This window comes from Pinus tabuliformis, chromosome X (assembly GCF_031772625.1).
Source record: "Pinus tabuliformis cultivar Carrire ecotype Pingquan chromosome X, CPIR1, whole genome shotgun sequence".
Taxonomy (NCBI): Eukaryota; Viridiplantae; Streptophyta; class Pinopsida; order Pinales; family Pinaceae; genus Pinus; species Pinus tabuliformis.
The window spans coordinates 1,692,349,163-1,692,366,861 of NC_142308.1; positions in this window are offsets into that span (position 1 = coordinate 1,692,349,163).

Sequence of the window (17,699 nt, forward strand, 5' to 3'; positions counted from 1 at the left end):
AAGCGGCATTTATCTACTTTGCATTTGCATAGCAAATTCAGTTTGAAAGCTACCTGGCTCGACTTCAGGCTCCATCTGTAAGTTTATAAAATAAACAACAAGGAAGATAAACAAACAAACTAATTCGTCCCCAGTGGAGTCGCCATTTTGTTACAAGGAAAAGTGTCTACACAGAATTACTTATCCCACTAAGGTGTGGTAAGCTACCTTAGAAACAAACAAAGTAAAGCTACTTTCGTTTTTCCTTTATGAAATATAGATGAGAGAAGAACAAAGAAGACCAACCTCTGTCTTGCGCTTATCTCCTAGTTCGATTCCTCTCTCTCTTGATAGTCTTTTGCTACTTGCTCCCTTGTATACCCAGCTTCACAGATTACCTCTAGGATCACAGTAGCATAACACTATACAAGAACATGGATCTATAATCATAAACAATCTAGGATCAGATGTAAATTGACCATACAAATGCATAAAACATAAATGACACAAGAGTATGGAGGAAAAATTGAATAGCTTTTATTGATAATCAAGAAAGAGCCAAGGGAGTTACAACCAGTTGTTCTGACCCAGCATCATCCTCTCAGCAAGTAAGCCCTTCTTCACCTCATACAAAGCTTAGATCACCCAACACTATGATGTTGTCTCAAGAAACCAATAGCAATTCCTTACAAGATGCAAAATTCCAACCCCCTGGATCTCTGGGATGAGGGATCCATATATAGATATCTGTAAGGGAGATGAGTCAGCTTGTGATTTGATTAGTGTCTTCCCTCTGATAGTTCTTGCTTCCACTTGGAGATTGATGATCTCTTACTCATCCTTGGTCGAATTCAGAGAGGCAAGTGTCATAGGAGAAGTTTCTGGAAGATTCCATGTCTCTCCACCTCGCAGATTGACACTGCCATTTGTCACTTCTCGCCCATCGCACCCCATAGAAGGGATTTTTGAAATGCAACGCACCCACAGAGTGTACTTAGGTGAGATGCAACGCACTTTGCCTATGGAGCAGCTGAAATGATCCTGTTTTGACCAGTTTTGAGCAGTTTTTCATGGAGAAATTTTGGGAGAAGTTGTAATCAGTTGACCTTGTTCATTTAGGGGTTAGAACAACAATTTTAGGGACTTAGGAGCCCTTGGTTTTGTTATTGTCAGTCTTTCCAGCCTTCCTCCAGTGATCAAATATGCTCATACAAAGTGGTCTCAGAGTGTCAATGTCAAATTTTGTCATTTCAAAGAGTTTTCAAGCAAAATTTGGTCACTAGGCATTCGGTCTAGGGTTTGCTTTAACTCCTTCTAAAGTTGTCAAAATGTCGGTCCATGTCATTATTCAGCTGATTCTATCATCATTCATAGGGTTGTCAATATCATGTCAATGTCTAATGAGTCATTTTACATCGTGTTCATGCTTCAGTTGCGCCTAGGTAAGGTCATTTTCCTCTCCTAGGGTTTTGAAACCAATTTCTCTTGGATGGTCAAATCATCGGTAAAACTTGTATCCTGATGTTCATACACCTTCCCCTATCCTTAAAGTACCTTATTAAATGTTTCCCATCCCTTAGATCCGCCAAATTCCTCATTTTCGTCCAAACCCTAGTTTCTAGCTACAACCTGGCAATTTTCTAGGTTGGGCCTATGTTTTTCCCTTTTGGACCCCTTCCCCTCACTCAATCTCTGAGATTCCACTTTCCCCTGCTTCATAACATCCCTCCCTACTTCCAAAAATTTCCCCAAGAATTTAGAAGCCCCTTATCCCCTTCATTTCGCTTCATTTCGACAAAATTCCTTGTTTCACACATCTGGATAAGTTTCACTCAAAATATTTTTCAGAGAAATCAAAGATTAATTTTGGAAAACTGAGAGAGTTTTTTGTCCACAACATGCCAAAGAAGAAAAACCCCCTTCACTTTTTGCACAGGTGTCATGGTTTGAGAGAAATGTCAAGAATATCGTTGCCTCAGGAGAATCAAAGACACCTTTGAAGTGACCTTGGGAAAATCACGTTTTATCCTAGCTTGGTTGGCCAAATGATTTTCTTAATGGGTAAAATGATAACTAGACACAAAGATCTTTCCAATGAGCTATCATGATCTCAATTTGGGGTTGAGAAAGGCATTCAAAAGTTGACTGCAACAACACTCTTCCTTGAGGCAGCCTCATTTGGCAATTTTTGACCAGTCTTGGGAGATTTTATTTTTGACAAGGTAAATGAACTCCAAATTGAAAAATTCTAGTTGGATTGGAAAGTAGACTCAAATACCTTTCCAACAAGCTATCCTGAACCTGATTCCGACACTGGGAAGGCCTCCAAAATCCTCCTTCAAAAGCGCGCGACCTGTTGGGTGCGCGCGACCTGTCAGGGGGGTCTTACCAGTTGAGAAAATACACTGGCGCGACCTGTTGGGCGCGCGCGACCTGTTGGGAATTCATCCACAAAAAATCACCTGTAAACTGCCAAACGACCCCAAAATTCTTTAAGGTTGCAGGTAGGCCTCTAATCATCAAGGTTTATTGCTTGCTAAAGCTTGCATGAGCATGAAAATGTGTTTTAATGCCATCAATTTGAAAGGAGAAGTTTATGTGTATTTTGTTTAAAAATGTCAAAATGCAAGTAAAGCTAGGGTTTTGTTTTGATGCTCTCAAGGTTATCCCTTTCACTTCCATTTTTTCCCCACATCCCAACCATCTCCCTTGTCATTTTCACCTAATATCCTTACCAAAAATATCAAAGTCCCTAAACCCTACCTCCTATGAAACCCCTACAAAATATGATTATGTGATGGTATATGTTTCATAATTGCTTCCCTAAATTCCCCTTTCATATGTATTTTCCCTAAATCCCTTCAAAATTCTCCCTCCCTAAACATCTCCCTTGTGTTTTTTTCCCCTTGGAGCAGCATTTAAACAGTCAAAATAGCAGGGTATCCCATGGGAGGATTTTATCTCTCGAGAGGCTATGTTTCTCCAGGTCAATGCTCATTTGGAGAGGTTGCTGGCCAAAGCACTAAAATGAAGGAAAAGTCCCGATCCCCTCCACTTCTTGGCTGAGGCTTCCTTGAAGGAGCATGATACTAAATGACTTCACTCCAGCACAAAATTCTAAAATTTTTGAGCATTTTTGGTCATTTGTAGTTTTTTTTGGCAAAAAACAGGTTTTCTCCACCAACGGGTCGCGCGCCGCGCACGAAATTTTTGTTGGGCAACTCCTTTTTGGGAAAACTCAGCATTTTTGGATTTTTCATGCAAAGATACACTTGTTCACCCAAGAAATTTCACCAAGTTTTGGGCCTCCAGAAAGTCAAAAAACAAGCAAAAAATGACTTTCTGCCACCTTTTTGACACATAGGAAGCAGTCTTGGGAGATTTCAATTTTGAAGGGCAAAATAACCACCAAATTCATAAATTCCACTTGGGTTGGAAAGTAGACATCTAGACCTTTCCCACAAGCCCACTTTTGCCTCATTTGGACACCTGGAAGTACCTCAAAAGCAGCTCCAAAGTAGCGCGACCCGTTCAGAAAGAGGGCGCGACCCGTTGGGCAGTTTTCACAGGAATTCATCTACAACTCAGGAATTCGCCCAGCTTTGACCAGTTTTGACTTGTGATGGGATTTTTCACCCTCTTTGATGTAATTAATGTATTTTCATGATGACATGACACTTATTTACCTACTCTAGAAGATTCATTCATGAAATAGCAAACATTTAATGAATGAATTGGTTTCCTAGCTTATAGAGACAAGTTGTTTTGACTGCCTAGATTTTAGTGCTCAGTTTAGAATTGGTTGAAACAGCTCCTAGAAGGATGAGCTTGACCCCTAGAGGCAAGGAAAGGTGTTAGCTTGCCTATATTATGTATTTTCTTAGGCATTTTCAGAGGTTGGAGGGTTGGAATCTTGAGGGAGAAAGCTTCTATTGTATTACTCATTGTATCTCTGCAATTTTGCCAAAGGAAGAAAGACCAGGGTTTTGCAGTCCTTTTTGGGATTCCTGTGGTTACATGTATTGATGGTGTGTTTCTCTTTGTATTTGTAAATTTTTTATGTGATTCATCTTCTTACTTTTCCTTCTGCAAATTAGGAAAATGAAGTGTTAAAGTAGAATTCATAATTGCCATGCTCTGCTTTTAAGTTTGCTTAATATTTATGTTTTCATCTGTCTAAAGAGAACTCTTGAAGGTTTCTTGCTCTCTTTAGCTTCTCACCGGTCATTTCTCTCCATTCACTTAATTTAAAGGCATCAGTACAGTCTCCTACCTTGCCCCAAAGAACCCCCTGCAAAAACTGTGTCCAATCCCCGCACCCAGAATTGCCTTTCCCCAACTTTCCACCAAAATCCTAAAAATCCCAAATCAAACCTTTTTATCAGTTTACTAGCCTAAAATCAGTGTTTCCTCATTGGTTATCTCGCCCGTTGAAGATCTTTGCCGAGATAGACCGGAGAGAGCCCTCTCCTGCCCCGTAGGGCTAGCTACGAGGCTAAGTGGTTTGATGTTGCCTTGGAGTTTACCTTTTTCAGCCTGAGGTGAAATTTCAAGCACTAACAGGTTTATGGACATTTCATGCTTGGGGTTGCAGTACCCAAAAATGTCTATAACACTAGTGCATCCACTTCTATCCATTGATATCAAAACAATGGCACATGTTCCTGGAAGAACATCACCAGGATGGATCTGAAACCAAATTGTTTCAACCTTCTAGACTTGCACTTCGTAAGTTGGCGCTTCATATTGATCAATAAATCCTCACACTGGTTGAAGACCGTGGGACTTAGACAAATGATTGCGTATTGGAAATGAGACTTTGTTGTTTCATGGAATGCCTGAGCCCCAACTATTCGAGTCATAGTGTGCAGGAAGATTCATAGTGCGAGATTTGTGATGGTATTTATATCTATCTTCATAATTTGGGACCTTCGAGTCCCTGGACAATGCCTTTCAATCAACATATTCGTGCTCTCTCCTCCAATGCGAGAATCAGACCACTGAATCTGTTGTCCCTTTCTAGACAAGCCAATAATGAAATAAATGTCTGCAACATCTATTTCAAGTTCTTGGTCCTCGATCATGAATATTTGGTGATCTACATCCCACCTACTAATCAAGTTCTGCAATAGCTCTACCTGGCTCCTAATACTAGGGATCTAGAAGAATTTCAACAACTCACAGTCTTGAAGATTAGCAATGCAATTGGGGTCCTGGGATGCTTGATGGTCCTTGGCTTCATGTCGTCTTTCTTCCCATTTGATCGACACTTTTGGTTTATTAACCTATAAAACATCCATTAAACAACATTTCATGAGTTTATATGGAAGAAAATATGGAAATAAAGCATTAAACTCGGAGGATTTTTCAAAAAAATGCTATTGTGCACCAGCGCGACTGTCCATGGATTTTTCCACGCTTCTAGCATGCTGCCACAATTCCGCAGGGTGAACAACGCGGGTCCGATGGGTAAAACCTACGCTGATTGCCCACGACATAATGTTTTGCTAAGCCCTCCATGCAACCTAATCTATGGATGAAAATTCATAAAAATACAACCAAATTGAAGGGAAGGGACAAATCTCCTACCTGTAGCGAACGACTTGATGAATGGTGTCCAAGATTGATCGTTCTCTCTGTCTAAAGATTGAGGTAAAATAGGGTAAAAATGCTCTTTGATTTGCAAAATGGTAAAATGGTGAAAATGATTTACTTTTTTGAGATTTTATAAGTTTTTAAATGACATTTTTACCAAATTAGGGCATTTTTCACTTATATTTTAATATTTTTCCTCGAAATTGGTAATGTACATTTCACTTGTGCAACGATAGGTCATAGAACATGGTGACGGTGATTAATTATGACTGATTCAACGAGTTTTATTTTATCATTTTTTGGACTCATAAAAAATAAATAAAAAAGCAACCCCTTGGAGTCATCTTTAAGCTCTTTTCTGGCTCTCGAAATGTGAAAATATCACCAAGTACAGGTGGTTTCAAACTCGTTAAAGTAAATGAAATGACATCTACTCAGTATAAGTCTAACCTTTTTCTAGACTGAGATGGACTATTGTATGAAAAAGGAATACCTTAGTCGAACATGGCTAAGAGGTTCTCTTGGATATCATTTTCTACCTTTTCGGATTCAAGAGATGATTTACAAAAAGGGACCTTTGGAGTTTTCTTTTTTGCCTCTTTTTAAAACTCTCTAAACATGAAAAATATGTCAAGTTTCACCTTCGCCAGACTCATAAAACTTAAATGACACAAGAATTTTTGCTATGACGAGATCGAGTTTCTCCTTCATAGGACTTGTTAAACTTACTAGGATGGATTCAACCGAAGGATGAACTAATATGGTGATCATCTGCTATCCCCTTCAAGCTTGCGATAAAAAATAGTAGGGTACTCACTAGAAATAGTGGGGGAAAAATGAAAGCGAACATCTTTGTATTTTGTAAAGGTAGCATGTCGCTTTTGAACATGATACTTATTTATTGCTCATGTCGGTTTTGGGATATCCTCACTTTACTACTTTCCTTCTCCAATTTGGGAAATCCATTCTGCCTCTCATCTGATTATACTACTTTGTCATCATGACCTCTGATCTCGTGTTGAGTCAAATGCTGCCAAACTCTGGAGTCGTGTCACCGATATGTTCAAGAGAAGTCCTATTTGCAGTTTTTACTGCTTATACATTGTATGAAATTTCTACCACAATCCTGAATCAAACTTACATACTATACTATATCCTTTGTTCCATGTTGATGATGTGGGATACATTATGGCCCTCCTTCGATAGATCACTTCCTATCGACTTCAACTCATTATATAGGAAGATAATCTAGAAAATACCTTCCAGTACCTTAGAGCTTGCATGCCTCAATGAAAAGTTCTTTCCATTCAATGATTCTTCGGGTGTTTGACTTCAGCTTCATTATTCACACTCGTGGATTGTGGTGATTGTACCTTGAGAGCCATTGTCATTACTAATGGTTTCTCTCGTGCCTGTTAACGGTTTACATCATTGACTGGTAATCAGGTGGTTTTATATCATGTTTGACTTCGACACATCTATTCACATGCTAGAATTCGTACATTGATCGGATCAAGACAAAGTTCAAGACCCTAGGTTCCCTCTGATAAAATACAAGTTACATGGAGTTGTGAGTTATTTATGATTTTACACACGATTACACAGATGGCTGTAACCATACCGTGGGTCCATATATATGATCCTTTCTATTCGGATGGTTGCATCCATACCATGGATCCATGCACATGATCCCCTCTATTTGGATGGTTGCACCCATACTATAGATTCATGTATTATTAGATGCCTATTCCTGTATCATTAGGCATATCAGAGATGTCATATATGTATATGTATATGCTTGATTTTCATGTCTCTTGACGATGTTTTTCCGGTCCTTGCTTTGACTTGTAAATAATTTCACCCATCACTCCGTGTTTTTCCTTCATGCTTTAAGGGGCATTTGTTACACAATATTTTTCCACACCTCCTGTTAACTTCCTATTCCACATCCCGAAGTGCCAACTATATTCATCATGAAACACATTCTAAAACATCCTTGAAGAATGGAAGAAAAACTGCCCTGAGTCAATTTTGGAGAAGGTTGAAGGAAACCCTATATTTCAGGACCAATGTTATTTGCTCCATTGCGTAGTGATGCTAATAGCAGGTTTCAGTTCTTTGTCCTAGCACTGCCAGTGTGGGTTTTGTTATGGAAAGTCACGCTGAACCTCTTATGGTAGGTTTTCTCAAAATTGAGGAGAAGTTTCGTACACTAGAAACTTCGAGAAACAACGAGTTGGATGTTGTTGGGTAGAGATATGGTTAAGGGCCTTCCCCTTGAGATGTGTACCTTCCTCCCTCTTTAGTGAATCTCTAACTCCCTCTCCCTTCCTATAAATCAAATCCCTTCCATCCCCAAATGGTTGGTCATTGGTTTCCTGCATTCCTATGTTGAGATTATGCCTAAATTCTATCCATCTAACTTGGAGACTCGAGAGCTTGAAGAGTCTTGGCTTGGAATTGGACATCCACAAAAAGGATGTATCCAACATCAAGGCATTGGTTGTACGCTTCCACTTTTAGTTTATTAATATATACATCCGATGTTCACTCTCAATAAATGTGTAAATGTTTATGTATTTAGCTTAATACTCCTTGATCTATTAAGTAGTTTATGTTTGATATATACCATGTATGCTCTTGTATTTTGTATTGTCTTTTGATCTCTCTTGCAGGTACTCAGACGTAAAGAACAAGCAAGGAGTGAGCCTGGAAGCTAGGAGATCAAAGCCATCACCAAAGGATTGAGCGATTAACATTAGAGCGAGGTAGGTTTCTCCTTCTCTCTGTATTTTTAAACATAAGCTAGGAAAGTATGCATTAGTTTGTTCAGTTTGTTGCTAGACCCACTCATTGGGCTAGAGAGATGGCCTCTGTCTACAGAGGGGATTTATCTTCACAACATTAGTCCCACATTGGGATGAACCATAGTAAAATATGTGTCTTCATGTGTATCTTTGCTTATTATCTATTGTAGAATCTCAATTTTATTACAGTTTCATTTTATCACAGTGCAGTAATGATTATGGGTTTATATGATATCTTTTAAGTGATGAATGTAATGAGGCAAAGTAATGTATGAATGAGAATTAATATATTCATGTTAAGTATCAGAAAACATAAAAATACCACATTGCATCATCCCTCAAGGCTACAGAAACCTCGTTCTGCATCCTCCCATAGTCACTTCGGGTGTGACTGCGATCAACTTGCAGGTCGTTGTCGAAAGGGCCAGTGATTGAGAGTTTTTTTGGCACATAGTAAAGAATCGAAACCAAGCCAGCGCAACCTAAATCCAACCCTTCTTCCTTGAAATTCACATTTTTTCTGGCCCCAGAAGTTGCAGATCGAACTTGTTGTGAGCGAATGACAAATGAGGTCTAGTTGTTGCCTTTATATAGTGATTCTGCTACCTAGTTTAGGCCGACTTGTCCAGTTTGAGGTCGACATGGTGGAGGAGGCCTAAATGACCTATTTTAAAATGAAACAAATGTATTCTTTGACAAATAAATCCCAACAAGGGTTCTTTACAATATGACATAGACAAGGACACTTGACATAAACCCTATAAATCTTCAATGGAGGCTTTGACCTAAAAACAGTTGACCCAAGCATGAAACCCATGCTTTAATAAGTCGATTTATTTAATAATAAAATTTATTTTTCTTTCTTTTGATAATATATCTCATTATGACTCAAGTACAATTATGAAGACTGACACTAATTACATTCTTCAACATAAGGTTGGTGCCATAAGCACTGAACACAATAAGTGGGGAGGGCTTGGAGCACTGCTTTTGGAAGAAATATCCTTCTAACAACCTTGAGACAATGAAAATCCCAACATGCCAATTTTCTATTTATTTTGGATAATAGTCCCTCCCATTAGCTCCATTTGAGGGAGATATATGCTAATGGGGTGCACAGGTACATAGAGGGGAGTTTTCTTATTTGGAATCCCAAAATTCTAGTGATGTACGTTTGGAGAGTGAGTGGCATATTGAAAAATAAGACTTGGGATTTGGTCTTATTGATTTCCATGCTTGAAGCTTGAGAAAAATATTACAATATTGCTGTGAACTCTCTTTATTCATGGATGGTGGGAGTACCTGTTAGTCTCCTATACCAATAGGGTTTCATTTTTCATGATTGACAGTGGAAGTGCAAAAAATGTTCATCTTTGATGCTACAAAGGTTCCATGTTTGTGAAAGGAACAGAGAGTTAAAAAATGTAAAGAGAGTGTGCCTTAAAACAATGATCAAAAGGCAGGAAAATGAATTGGTCAGAAAAAATAATTGAAATAAACCCCAAATAAAGACCATGAAAGTGGCTGACCAAAATACCACTGCTATCTTGATGGATGGCCCAACAGTTCAAACTAGACCATGCCATGTTTTAAATTTCTTGTTCTAGACTAGAGAATGAATATCTGCTCAAACAGTTCAAGCTTGGAAGATGAGTAGCTAGATAGAGAAAGGAAGGAGCCCAACTGCTTAATCTGGGCCCTTGGAAGACACAAGGGTAGATTTAGATAGGAGGGCAGCCAAAAGAAAAGAGGATTATCAGGGTTTGCAAGGCTAAGTGCACCCATCCAAAAGAAAAAAAAATGTTAGGTCTATTAGGCAGGGTAGGCAGTTGGAGGTTGCAGAAGCAAGCTATGACCACATGATATATTGAAAATCATATCTTATCTCATCAATAAGAGAAGGGTAAGAACAATGGTCTATATGGCAAAACCATCAAAGTATGTCTAACTTCCCTCACTCCCCTCAAAAGGCTTCTTACTAATATCCCCTTGAGGACTTTAGGATCTGCCTAAACAGTCCTACTTACATTTCCCCCTTGAGAAAATCATGTCAAGTTGTGACCTTCTTCTTCAAAAAAGAAGCCAATTTTCTTGTGTAAAACCCTCACTTCATACTTCACCCATTTCTTGTTTCTAAGTTTCAGTTCTCAAGCTTAATTTCTCCCTCACACTTCACCTCACATACCCATATTAACTCCTAAGCCTATTATATAGCTCCCTAGTTATATTGCCACCCCTATTTTCTACAAAAAACTATATAAAATTCCCAAAAACATATTAACTGTCCCACCCCCTAACATTATAGCTAAGTAACATAGTTATGGGAGATATTAGTCTATTTGGGGCTATAATCAACCCTTCTGCGTCCTTACCCTGGAATTAATCTAACCTCTGGTTAAGATTAATAACCTATTCCTAAACCCCCACCCACCTAAACCCTTGCAAATTGCCCCCGCAATTAAACCCCAATGTTTAAATGTTTTTAATTAAACATTGTGCTACATTAACCCACACTAATCCTACCCGCAAAAAACCCTCCTGAGCCAAAGTTTGGACCCACCACTGTGAAATATTATTTAAATGTGGGAGGGACCCGCTCCGAAGTTGCACGCCGCGCCAAAAGCCCCGCCAGCCGTCCATCTCCCACCGCGCCAGATCCAACGACGGGCAGGTGTTTTTTGCCCACAACGCATCGGGGGTTAACGTCCGGGGGATGGGCGGTTTTGCCGCCGTACCCCCGCCACGTGTCGACCGCCCGAGGTGTTCGGAGGCCTCCCCCCCAAAACCGCCTCTGCTCAAAGGCGGTGCGGGGAAACCAGAAATCGCCGTTCATTCCATCACGGCAGAAATCCCGTCACCATGACGTCACACCCAATCTCCGCCGCTGCCCACATTGCTCGCCACGTTGTCCGCCCGCGCCCACGTTGTGCCACCGTGTCCCGCCACATCATCATCTGAGTCATCGTCCACGTCACCCGGCCGTACCCGGGACCCGCTGATGATGTCATGCTGACGTCATCGCGGGAAAGCGCCAAAAGCGCGTATGCGCCAAATTTTTTGTTAAAAACACGGAAAGTGACCGTTTTCGGTCATTTTCATTGGAAAGTTTCGAGTGCGCCGTTCTGCTGTTCACACCAAATTGCCTCCAGATTTCAAATTTGAACAATTCGGACGCCGCCACCTGCAAATTCGACGTCAATCCTCGCCCTTCAATCAACTCAACCACCCTCGGCGCTAGCTAATCTAGGTATTTGCCGAATTCCACCTGTTTTCCCGTGTTCTTCCCGTTCTCTCGAATTTTTTCACTAAATTTCCTACAATCTCCTAAATTTAATGGTGCTATCCTTTAAATTTTGGCCTAAATTATCTAATGCACCCCCTGTTTAAGAGAACCACGGTCTGTTCACAATTTCACCGTGCTAGAATCCATTTTCGAGCTTGAATTTCCAATATAATTTTACACCTGCCCGGCATTGTTCCCTTTTGCCGTGTTTCACTTCAAAATCTCAGTACATTAAGCTGTATAATCCCTTTCTCCTCTGCATTTGACCCTCACTATCTCTAAATTCAGAGAGTTTGCTAAAAAGAAACCAAAGCTCAAATCAAACTCTACAAAGTTTGTTCTTTTCACCACAGCCACAAATATTGAAGACTTTGGGTTCAGCTGAACTCATTCTGCCACTCCTCTTCAAGTCCTCACAAGCTGTCATCCTCAGTCTGTTTCTGCTCAAAACTTCACTCTAAAGATAACATCTGAAAATTCCTGTAATGGCTACTCCATCAGCTCTTAGTGTCACTCCTATGAATCCACCAAACAAAGAGCTTGAAGCCATGCCTCTTGCTGATAGAGACTACCTTATCCAAGATCTTGTTGGTGACAGAAATCACTTGCAGACCTTCTGCCAGTTGAGAAACAGCTATCAAAGCAACTGTGACATGTATGGTATATGGGAGTCCAATTTGCCTTATTACTTCCTCCCATCTGTTAATATCTTTCCAGAGATCATCCGCTTATGTGCCGAGAACTATGAGCCAACTCAGAGAGCTGTTAAGTCTCCATCTGGGAGCATACTTTTCCACATTACTCCTGACTCCATCAACCAAATGCTCAACTTCAAGCAGACTCAGCTGTTGTTTCCCTTCTCCATGAACTATTTGCTGGATGCAGGCTCCAAACTCTCCAGTGCTGACATTGAAAAAATCACCAAGACATTCATGAGGGCAGACCGCCAGCCTACAGGCCCACCTCCTTTCTTATATGTCCATTTCAATGAGGTAGGCAAGCTTCTAGTTGATATGATCTCTTATGTGCTGGGCTTCAAAACCAGTGAGCACATTGATGAAACAGTGTTGGTATTATTAGCTGCATATAGTCCAGGCCAGCCCCTGCTTACAAGTATAACTTTGCCAAGTTCATAGCCAATAAAATACATGACCAGCTATTGAAAGTGGATAGGGAGGGAGTATTTAAATATTCATCATATATCTACCACTTATTCATGTATTACCAGTCTGAAAGCTTCCAATGCCCCATCAAGAAATTGGATTCTAGGGGTGAAAAGAGGTCTGTCATCTTCTGGTCATCAGTTTTCCATGAAGTTCAAAACTCTCCATTTTCTTACTGTGAGTTTATTGACCAATTTGTATACCCAGTCTCTTGCCTCCTAATGAGATCCCCTCCTCCCAGATTTTCATTTGAGATACAGAAGACCTTGCAGCTGTCTAAGAGCTACAAAATAGGTGATTGGTACCTATATCAAAACCACACTGTCATCAGAATCTATGGCTGTGAGCTCTATCCTTACAGGCTTCCAAGGTATGTACCAATGAGACTGTTTGCCTTGGAATACTATAGGCAACTCATTAGTTCTTATCTTACCCATTTTCATAGTGCCAAAAAGAAAGCTCACCTCAAATTCAAAGACCATCTAGGCCCCTTCATTATGAACAAGAAAGAAGGTTGGCAAGATGTTGATCAAATTCTCAGGGACAAATATAAGCTAAAGAGGAGCTTCTGGTGGGTCCCTTATGACCCGGAAGGTTTTATCAGTGCCAGAAGAGTTAAATACAGACTGCTAGGTTATGACCACTGTAAATATCGACAAATTGAACAATATGCCAACCAAGATGAGTGGTTGCAAGGTACATTAGTTGAGGAATTGAATCAAGAGGAAATAATGGAAAAAAATGTCAAGGATTTAGAAAAAACTCTTGAATTGGATTCTGTGCAGCAGGTAACATTCAAGTTGCCACATCAAATTGGAGAAGGTACATCCGCTGCTGCAGCCACACAAACTGCCCAGGGACCATCTACATCAGCAATAGGTACAGCAAAAGGGAAGGAGATAATGGATGCAGAAAAGGAAGTGGTCATAGAAAAACCTGCCTCTTCAATGAAACAACCTCAAGTACAGGCTCCTCTACAACAAACAGAAGCACCAATAGTGCCTGCCTTGCAGACTCCTGCCCATGAGGAAAGATGCAGAAAACGAGACCGAGATGAGTCCACACCTGCTAGTGGGTCCGCTCAGCAGCCCGAAGCCAAGAGGCAAAAGGTTGATTCTCCAATTGTGGAGGAAATTAGTGAAGAAATCCTTGGAAGCCCAAGGAAATATAGAGAAGACAGTCAAAAAACAGCTACAAGCTCTTTTCAACAAGAGCAGGAAAGACAGCATGGCATGGAGGTGTCCTCCTCCACACAGCAAAGCAAGAGGCCAGCTAGCATCAAGGCCACCTTTAAAGAAATTAAGGCACAAAATGAACTGCTAAGAGTGCAGTTATATGACCAATTTCTCAAGGCAACACCTGCCAAGCAAGAAAGGTTGATGGCGGCGTATGACATCAAAGAGGAAAAAATGATCCTCAGCCATTTTAAACCCAAGGTTCAGCAGCCTCAGTCAGCTGCAGATTATGTCAGAACGAAGTTGGAGGTTATGGCAAAAGACATTCACCCCATGGATCAAATAGAATTGCATAAGCAAACAGGGGAAATGGTCTATGCCACATTGGTAGACAAGGCCACAATGGCCCATGAGTTAAAGGAATCTCTGAGGAACACTAATACTCAGCTTGATTTAGAAAGAATGTCCTCCACAGCCAAAGACAACAGAATCAAAACATTGGAGGACATTATTGTAGACCTGGGGCATGATCCTAAGAATCCCAAGGCTATCAAGGCTCTAATGAAGAAAAAGGAGGATGATATTGCTGCTCTAAAAAAGCAAATGAGGCTCTCCTCAACCATGCATCCACAAACGGGAGAGCTGGTAAAAGAGAAAGAAGCTGAGGATACATTGGACCTCCTAATGCAAATGAATCAAAGAATAGTCCAAATGGAAGGAGAATTGGAAAAGGAACTGCAAAACAAGCAGGGAGAGTCGACCTCCCAGCCTCCTCAAACTGCCCCAACTACTGCAGCAACTACAGAAGCAGCAGTGACCCCTCCAACGGCTACAACAACTTCAGATGCTGCAGCGGCAACAACAACAGCTCCTGAGTCTAGCATAAGCATGGATGAATTGACAAAAGTTGTCAAGGAGCTAGAGCTTCAGGCAACAGAGATTAAACAAGCCAAAGAAAAATTGGCTGAGCTAGAAGCAAAATATGACAAGTCCAAAATGACAGTGGCTGAACAGACCAGAGAAATTAAGGCCCTGAAAGACAGAATAAAGGCCTTGGAGAAGGAACTGAATTTAGAAAAGACTCTAGCTGAAATAAAGAAAATTTTGTGGACCAGGATTGACCACTCTATCACCAAACAGTGGAAATCAATCAAAACAGTGCATGAGCAGATTGAGTTAATAGGCCAAGCTCAAATTGAAAGCCAAAAGGCCAGAGCAGCACTAGGAAATATGCCTGAGCAGGCTAGCAGGATGATACATTTCCTGAACACTCACACAAAGGAGGAGTTGGCAGCCTTAGACATCAGCAACAGAACAGATACTGTTTTAACAGCCAAAAAGGTGCTGACCCTTAGAAATTTTGTGCAAAATTTGGAGAGAAAATGTCAGGAAATGCAGGCTGAGGTAGATGATTACAAGCTAAGAATGGGTGCATTGCAAGGCAAAGGATTGCCCAGCCTACTGACCGGTGCTGGAAGACTGCTCACCCGTGAGCAGTATGCCACCAGGATGACCAATTTCATTTCAAATCAGATCACAGCATCCACAAGCACTTCAGAAGAAGCAGGACCTCCATCAGGGCAGAGCCTCTATGATAAGCTAGAAAATTTATTTTACATTGAGCATGAAATTAATCACTTGTTTGAGGTCCCACCCAATTTTTACAGGTACACAGAGGCAGATGAAACTCTAATAAAAATACGAAGACACCAACTGCCTAAAGAAGATTGGTGGCAAGCAATGCTGCAAATTTTGCCCCAATGATCTCGGTTCTGTCTCTTCTAGTCAGCCTCAGGTCAACGAAATTTAATGCAGCATGAAGACAACAGGCAGAGCGGGTGAGAATAATGACTCAGCAAAATACTGGGACAGCAAGCCCAAGAAGGGAAAAACGCAGATTTTGGACAGCGCAGCTCCAACCGACTCAGTTGGTCACAAAAGTCAAAACTCTCTGACAAGATGGATAGCTAATGCACTAAATATTTACTGCAGCATTTACTCTTTCAGCTATAATTCCTCAGGGGTTGGCATAGAATTTATGAGCTATTAACTCATCAGCTAGATATTTTGTATCTGATTTTTGTATATATACCTCCCCACACAACGTATTTGGGGTTGGTGATTTTCTCTCTGAGACACTGTCTTGTAAATTTTCAGACTATCTAATACAAATGGCTGGAAAATTTCATGATCTCTGCACTGTTTGATGCCAAAGTGATGATCTGCGTTCTGCTACAGAATTCCTGTGTTGTTTGATGAAGCAATAAGTTATTCTAAACCGTGTTTTGTCTTTCTATGTTTGCTTAACTCAAATATATGTTTCATTAGCTTAGCAAAAGAGAAAAAGAATAGTTGAGGAATTGTTTGAATGCACCCTCTGCTCAATCTCTGTTGTTAATTGTGTTTTCTTCAGAATTAATCATAAACATGAATTCATAACTGCTCATGTTTGTATTCATTCTATCATTATGAATGTTATTCAGGAATTCTTAAATGCTCCTAGATAATATTCTCACTTTTCCCTCTATCAGTTTAGTGAAAGATCCTTAGCTGCCTTTCACTTCATGATTTTGTGCCATCATATTACAGATTTGAAGAATTGTTCCATGGATGCCTGTCTGGCTCTGTAGCATAACCTGTTTTCTCAAGAAACATTTCCAGCAGTTCAGCATCATCAACTCCATGCCCAATGGCCTAGATCATTCTGAAAAACATACCAGTTCTGACTGAAATCATCATCCCAACCAATTCAAAACCAAATCCTGTGCATCACAACTAGCCTAAAATTACACCAAAACAAAGCTAAATCAGAAAGAGAGAGCCCTCTCTGGTTGCAGGTAGGCTGGGACCTGTGGCTAAAAGATTGGTTAGTGGTTACCTCGGTCGTATTCCCTTTGGAGTCAAAGGGAACAACCTGAGTGATAACAGTACCCATACCCATGGTGTCATCGAAAAATTGTTGATGAGTTAAAGGGAGATCATCTCCGAATAGGCATAGACCTTTGAGTTTGTTCTTTGAAGCTGCCACTTTGAGAGATCTCCCCAACCCTTCCACTGCTAGTGTGAAGAGATAAGGTGAGGGTGGGTTGCCTTATCAAATGTCTTGGGAGGATTAGAATGGAGTGGTAGGAGAGCCATTAACTACTATGGAAAAGAAGGTAGATTATAATATGTTACTATTCTAGTCTATCAAGTATTTGATTAAAATCGAGAACGATGAATAGGTATTGTTAATTCATCTTGTCAAAGGCTTTTGAGAGGTCTAATTTGAGTAAAATAATAGGTTTTTTTGAGATGGTCAAATTCTAGAATTGACCAAGCTCACCCAGGTGGTATAAGGGGTTGCGGGTCAAGGCCGACAAGGTTGCATGAAGCCCCCCGCCCTCCCTTGCCCGCGGCCCCTCGTGCCCCACATAGCTACAAGCAACCCCACTACCCCCTCTAGGCTTGTGAAATTTTTTTGAATGTATTTAAAAAAAATTAATGTTTTTTGTTATTTTTTCTTTAATTTTTACTAAATATTTTCATTTTTTAATTGATTTTTAATTTTAATTTTCTTAATTATAATAATTATTAATTATTAATTTATATTCTTAATTTTTTAATATTATTATATTTTATTCAAATGTTTTATTTATTTATTTTGAAGCTAAAAAAATAATGTTTTTTATTCCGTTTTTTGTTTTTGTTTTTATTG